The sequence below is a fragment of the Nothoprocta perdicaria genome, unplaced genomic scaffold (assembly GCF_003342845.1).
Source record: "Nothoprocta perdicaria isolate Ctin4 unplaced genomic scaffold, notPer1 scaffold_88, whole genome shotgun sequence".
NCBI lineage: Eukaryota > Metazoa > Chordata > Aves > Tinamiformes > Tinamidae > Nothoprocta > Nothoprocta perdicaria.
Window position 1 is genome coordinate 3,125,232 of NW_020456176.1, and position 7,564 is coordinate 3,132,795.

Below are 7,564 nucleotides of genomic sequence, written 5' to 3' on the forward strand. Positions count from 1 at the left end.
CGCTGAGGCGAGGCGAGGCGGGCGCTCGGTGCCGCTCGCTCGCGCTGCCCGCGCTCCGCTCCGCGTCGCCAGCGGGCGCCCATGGCAGGGCGGGCCGCGCCGGTGAGTGATGCGGGGGCGGCTGCGAGGGGGAAGTTCGAGGTGGACGTGGAGCGAGCTGCCCCGCGGGCCGGCACCTGCTCCCGCAGGTGGCAGCGCCGCGGAGCCCGCAGCGCCCGCCCGTCGTGCCGGGGCACCGCTGCGGAGAGCGGGTGCGGGAGAGACAGCGGGGCGGGAGGGCAAAGCAAAAGGAGAAAGAGAGCGAGGTGCTCGGCAGCACCTGGAGCGCCGGTCCGCACGGGTCTGCTCCCTGGACACTTCTTAACCTCGTCTCCCTCGGGGCTGAGCGATGCGGGCAGGACGGCGTGGGTGGCAGAGCGGCGCGCGGGGCCACGAGCCGAGCGCAGCGCAAGTTGCGGCGCTGCCCGGAGCATCCCTGAGCCCCGGCCCCGCTCGCGCGCCCGGCGATGCTCCGCGCAGGGCTCCAGCCCCGCGCAGGGTTCCCGCTGCGCTCCGAGCTCCAGCTCCGCGCCGGGCTGCAGCTCCGCGCCGGGCTGCAGCTCCGCGCCGGGCTGCAGCTCCGCGCCGGGCTGCAGCTCCGCGCAGGGCTCCAGCTCCGCGCAGGGTTCCCGCTGCGCTCCGAGCTCCAGCCCCGCGCAGGGCTCCAGCTCCAGCTGTGCGCGGTGCCGAACGGGGAGCGCGACCTCAGCTCTGCCTCTGCCCTAGGACGGCTTGGGCACTGCACGAGGCTGCTTTTCAGGATGAGGGTTCAGATCTTTGGGGGACAGAAGAGATAGGGGTGGCAGTTCTGGCAGGTCCTTGTCTTGGTTTGGGCTCATCTTCCAGCCATTCAATAGATTAGGAGAGGGCACCCTGCTATGCAGAGCCAATTCATCCCCAGCTCACTGGGGAGTGAAGTAGGACTTTCCTCCCCGCTGTCAGCGCACTGAGAGCTTTCTCCATTCCAAGACTATTCCTCTTTGGATACTGGGGAGGAAAAAAAAAAACAGGGAAGTCTCCCGAAGTGCAAGGGGCATCCACGCAGCCACACACACCATGCTGCAAGGGTTTGGAGATGGAGGGAGCATCTTTTTGGCATAAGAGACCTGTGCACTGCCCAGGAGCCCCTGCAGTAAATACAGCAAGTGGAGCAGTTAGCAGGAGAGGTTCAGAACAGCATATGCCCATGCACTGGCTCACGAACATGTGCACACACATATTCATTATATATGAAATAAATACCCACGTAGCTGCCAGCATTTCTTGCCCTCTTGAACAGGTGCATTTGCCCCATTTCTCAGAAATCTGCAGCAGCAGGAATGCAGCTACTGACATCAGCTTACTGACATCTCTTGCACAGCAGCCCTTTCTGCACCCGCTTTTCTTGGGGGCTGAGGCAGGGAGAAGATGCAGAGGTTTTTGAAGCTACCCCTGTTAAATGAAAGCCTCTGGGAGGTCAGCAGGAACCTCATCCCCACTGCTGCAGTGGAGAAGCAGTAACAGAAAAATCCGGCCCCAGAATCACCAGGTGCTGTTTTGTGCCCTCTCCCCGTTAGGTTACTGTAACCAATAACACATATTATATATTTTGAATTAGCCATATACTTCTGCAGACATCACAGAAAAAGAGTGGGTAGGAAAGAGTTTTCCATCACAGAAGAATATATATATATATATATGTGCAGATACATAACTTCTATTTTTCCATTAGTAGAAACCAGAAATGTTTTAGCCTTGGTTCTCTCATTCCCCTCAGAAAGGCCACCCAAAAGTGGAGATGCTATCAGAGCGCCCCCCAAAAATGTCAAAACTGCTTCATTTCCAAAAAGAGTTCCAATAAATAAAGCAATGAAAACACCCCTGGCTGGAAGATCCTGTCGGGTCATCTCCCTTGCCAGTCTGCAGGGTGAGGGTTCCCTCCAGGTCACCTTGTAGGACTTCACTTAGTAAATTGATTGGTTTAGCTAAGCCTAATACAGGGATGACCTCACCGGTGGGTTTTCTGCTTTAGAGCTATTCTGAAGGAAGCAGCAGGAGGGTGCCAGGCAGAAATTAGCTTGGAATATGAACTAGAAGATTTGGAGGCTTTTTTTTTTTTTTTTTTTAACTTTATTTTTAAATGCATCTTAATGGTACTTGAAAACAGGCCCTAAATCTGCAGAGCATGGTAAGAAACTGCTTGGAAGAGGTAATGAAAATAGGTTTGCTTAATATATTGTGCTCTTTTTCAGTACAGAAAGGGAACAAGACAGGTCAGAGCCCTCCTTTCCCACAGGTTGCATTCCCGGGGAGGGCTCTGCTGAATTAGGAAGCAAGTGTTAGCTCTGTGATACGTTTCCTTTCTTAATTAGAAGGTGACCCATTTTGCTTAGACGTGGGGAGGGCTGTAGCTTCTGGATTTTGAATTGAACATTCAGGTTTACTGAGGGGCAGAAAAGGCAGCACGACAGTGTTCTCCCCTTTCTCCCTATGAAAGCATTCAAGTCCTGGCAGCTACTAAAGGATTGCTGGAAGAGGCTGGTAGAGGGATTCCATTTTAGCACTTGGTACAAAAATTTCTATGCATCCTGAGCTTTTCTGGTCTATTTTTGTTCTGCTGTGATGTCCCATTTTACCTTTACCTGCCTGAGATTCTCTGACATCTAAAGCGCTCTGTCTTACTTCTAAGATTTTTTTTATCATCTCCTGGCATGAAAGTTCACAATAGCCCCTTCTGACCTTAAGAAAAAGAGCGCATGTTATATATAACTACAGTCTATTATAAATTCTGCCACTTTATTGCTCACATTGGAGCTGAACTCCTTCTTTAGAAGCCATGAACTGGTGACCTAGCTAATTTGTATAAACTGTATTTATCACAGCAGGTGCACAAGTGCAGCAGATTCAGCCAAAAATTCTTCCCTCCAAATCGGTCTTCCTCAGCTTAAGTTCCTCTAACCAATATTTAGAGACTTTTAAAGTATCTTTCTGAAGTCTTGAGCTGATAGACAATATATCATCTTACCACATTGGAACTGTGACTAGACTGCTTAATATACTGACTATGAAAGGTAAACCTTTTGTTTTAAATATAATTAAATATAATTGGAGGCATGCAGTCTGGGTAGCTAGACAGTAACAGTTTGTTCCTGTAATACAGATTAATCCAGTTTCTTATCTTTTCTTCTCTTTTATTATGCATAGATTTTTTTCTTGTGTAATGAGAGGTGATCAATAGTTTATGCCCCTGGAGATCTATGGCTTCAGTAGTGTATAGTTCAATTTAATACACTTGTCTTTGTACAACTCACTGTAAAGCAAGCAATTACTAGTAGTTAATTATAGGAAGCTAGAATTCAAGCATTTATTGGTGCATGTTACTTATATATTTTTTGAATGTGATTAAAAAACAGCGGAGGGGAAGTGTGGGAAGCATTTCTTTGGGAAGAAGGCATTGTGAAGAAGTTTAACAGTTAACAAAAGTAAAATGCAGAATATCTTTTCAAGGGAAGAAGAGTTTCGTAAACCAATTATATTATTTTCCTTTCAGGAAAAGCTGTTGTTAGAGCTTTAAGCGATGGTACCTGTACTACAGAGTATAATGCTAACTGGGTACAAAATGTCACTCGAAAGAGATCCTATAAACTACTATGGAATATATCTTCCTGCAAGCACCATTTATTCTTAGAGAATAGGGATATGTACTGTTCATAGCAGTGAATTCTTGAAGAATTTCAAGTGCATTAGAATTGATCTAGTTCAGTATTTTTTAAATACACCATACAAACATTGAATATTGAATATTGAAATTCAGACCACTGACTTTTCATCAGTCTAGAAAGTTATTTGTAGAGCTGGTTAGCTCTATTATAGATTAATTTGCCCCCCAAACATAAGATACCGACATGGATTTCTGAGTTGTACTGCACAGCTAGTTTTGGCCAGTAAAGAAGTACTCATATATTGCAGTATTCAGTGCCTAAAAATAGGCTTCTAAAGCAAAGGAAAATAATAGAGCCCATGATTTGTCCTAAGGTTCTGCCATATCTGCAAAACTAAGGATATTTTAGATCATAAGGTATTTCCCTCAGATTTTCAGCTCTAATCTCCCTCTAGAGACAAACCTCAGCAACTGATCTGTGGGTTTCACTCAGAGTAGGCTGGGTGTTTTTAAGATACCTATGTAAGGATGCCTGCAGTGAAGGGCTTCAGCTCTGCAATGAGAGAAAGTGAGGAAGCAAAACTAAAGCAGCTCTTCCTCTGTCTCTACTGAACCACAAAGGCCACAGCTTCTGCTCAGTGTTGCTGGTGGGAAGTCACCTGCACAAAGGTTTGCGCAAAGGGTGCAATAGGTCCCTTCTCCTAGTCACTGACCTGGGCAGCAGCCACATCTCACGTCAGCCTCATTCATCTCTTTCCTCTCTCTCCTCTTTCCCACCTCTGGAAAAATGAAGTTATCAATCCAGACAAAAAGTTAATGCTGATTAAACTAAAAATTATATACAAGTTAGGTAGTTTAGGCCATGTCCTTGAGTGAGGAGAGATACGTATTATATACACACTGAGGCATTCAGATATCTTGGTAATGTCAGAATACATGGTCAGAAGTCATAAAACAGTGACACATGTTTCAAAGAATGCTGAAATAGGCTTAAAAGTCATTGAAATAAGACAGCTACTCTCCTCACATTGCATTTAGTGAGAAAACTTTCCATTAATTGCCAAGTTACTATTACTTTTCCAGAGGATTTAATCATTAAAGCTGATTTGATTGGCAATGTCCACAGTGAATCTTGTTGAATAAACAGTATGGTACTTTTTGCTAATTAATTGAAGAAAGCTGAATAAAAGATTAAGAAAAAGCAATCAGACATTTTGAAAAGCCTTTGCATAATCTTCAAAGCACCATTTAACAAAAACTGTTTCTTTTACCAACTTGCTCGTTTACTGCTAGCAAATACAATACTACTGTCAGTTACATTTTTGTACTAATCTGGAATACAAAGTCATTCGGCGAAGTCACGTCTGAATGACTTGTGGAGGCAGTGAAGAGAATTCTTAAAGCAGAAAAGTAATTTGGCAGAGTGGCTGCTATAAACTCTTCAGTGCACACTTATTATTTTTGAAACAGTTTTTCAGAGCTACAAATTACAAAGCTACAGAATATACATTTTCATCATTTTATATAAACTGCTGCAATTGCAGTCACCAAATTGAAGATCTGCATAAAGCACTAAAAAGGACATAAGAGAAGAATGTTGAATGACAGCCAATTTATATGCAGTTTTATTCCTGGACACTGTTTTGCCCACACAACATATGTTTTGTGCTGAATTTAGAGGAATATTCACGTCCATTGTGTTGCACTAGTCTAACACAACAAAATCTGTGGTTCAGAAAGCAAACCTATATACAGTTTGTAAGAAACAAAATGAAAAGAAAGACAAAGCCTTATTGCTTCCAAGTAAAATAAAGTAGCATATATGTACTTTGAATGGCGTAGTTACTAATGTGGTTCATTAGGTGTGCAGAAAGGCAGTAAGTACTACAGAAACTCTGTTGCAGTGTGAAACACCTGATGCACTCCTGAATAAATAGGAAAAACAAAACAACCCCAAAAAACAAACAAAAAACCCAGAATTCTATATGTTTGAAATATAACAACTTCCCAAATTATTCTGAGGTCTCATGTTGCAATAGAAAGCAATTACTTTTGTTTATTTAGAACAAAATACTCCCAAAGCAAATATTTCCACTAGGAATGAGAAGACAATGAGGCAGATCTGCAGCAGGCTCCAGGGGCTACCTGAAGCAAGGCTTAACCACAGCTGTAATATCCCCCAAGCTTGATTCCCAAAGGAGCCATGTGAGCCTGAGACAAGGGAAGAGCTGCCGTTAAGAAATGCTCTGGTGTGTACTCTGTTCCACCCCAAAATTCCCATGCTATATCCAGCCAAGGGAATGTGTGTTCTAAGAAGAAGGTCGTTAACTGAGTAGGACATAAGCTATAAATTAAAAATCAGTCCTATGACCTTTTACATGTAGTTTTTTTTTTTTTTTTTTTTTTTTTAAGTATGCTGTGTCAGTAGGAATTGAGTGTAGCAGCTAAAAGATAATTTTTCTGTAGATGGGCTGCACATTGCAGGACTTGGTTATTAGCATAGAGAACTTCAATCTGACTACTTAGAAATAAGGGCTTCCACTGTCGGCCTTTAACTTAACTCCTTTCAACAACAGTTCAACCTGTTCTCACTGAAATCCTATTACGCTTTTCCAGTAGGTGTTAGGACAACAACTCAGACTTACTATTTATGGAGCTAGTCACTCTTAAAATATACTCCAAAGTAAGTGGCTATTCCTTTAATCTGTGACCTTAAAATTCATCAAGAGTTGGTGTTTTGTGGTTCTTATCAGTATTCTATCTAAATAGACCACTGCTGTGTCATTTGGACACATTCCACTTAAATACGTAGTAGCCAGTTCACTGGGGACACAGACCAAGAATTCAGCTGTACTGAATTGTCACCCAGTGCCCCAAGGGCGTGTGCGTGTGAAAAATTAGAACATTTCTTGCAAAAGCTGAAGTGGATTAAACTGAGAAAGATTAAGAAGAACAGCAAGGCCAGGAAAACCGAGCAGATTATTGACAGCATCCAAAATGGCACTCTTTTAACCAGAAAAAATTCAGACAAGTGACCCAAAAGAAAGAATGAGCTTCTCTGTAAAGCTTCCTCATATGAGACATCACAGAATAGGCCAGGACACAACAGGCCATGGCCACAGGGGCAAAGGCCACAGGCACCTGGGCAGGCAGATTCCTGTGGCTTCAGGTCCGCCTTCGCTCTTGACTCCCTCACCTCTCAGCTTTGATTCCTGCCTCCTAACAATGCAGCTGCTGTGTAGCCCTTTAAGAGCAATTAGAAAAGGAAAGTATAATAATAGTCATTAGCAAACATCAGGAAACAGGCGTGCTCCATTCAGGATGGAGTCACGACCTCTGTAAATGACAAAATATCACACAGAACTTTCTGGACTGCCTAGAAACACATCATTAGTCCTTGTCACACTGGGACTTAGCTTATTGTGGAAGTCATTAGCTTCTTTTCAGATTCCCTGGAGAATTTCTAGAACGTAGCCCTTCCATTTCCTCAGGTTGTTCATACATAATTTCATGTTCGAGCCTGGTTAGCTTGTGCAGCAAAAGTTATTCCAAGCTTAAATCTAGTATTATAGTGGCCTAGTAATACAAACTGCTCTGCCATTATGACTTCCACTTCTACCCAGAGCCATACACCACCAAAATCCTACTCACAGTAGCCCTTTAGCAAGGTTACAAAATCTACGGGATATAGATTTGCTCCTAATATAGAAAGCTTACATCTATACAGTCAGCTTATAATAGAAAAATCTCAACAGGTTTGCTACATTCACACCTGATATGAGAGAGGTTCAAAGGCTATTAACACTGTATTTTTAAAAATAATCCTGACCTTTATGTTTAATTTCAATATTTACTAGTTTTTTGGGTGTGGGTTTTTTTTTTTTT

The 7,564-nt window shown here is 43.6% G+C and overlaps 1 protein-coding gene across 1 annotated transcript in view; it reads left to right on the forward strand.

Annotated features, from left to right (window-relative positions):
- The first annotated feature begins 39 nt into the window (after positions 1 to 39).
- Positions 40 to 7,564, forward strand: part of HS3ST1 (heparan sulfate-glucosamine 3-sulfotransferase 1) — an 11,746-nt gene continuing 4,221 nt past the window's right edge. Inside the window, exon 1 of the mRNA XM_026052410.1 lies at positions 40 to 102. The gene's annotated coding sequence lies outside the window, so the exon portion shown is untranslated. The remainder of the gene's footprint in view (positions 103 to 7,564) is intronic.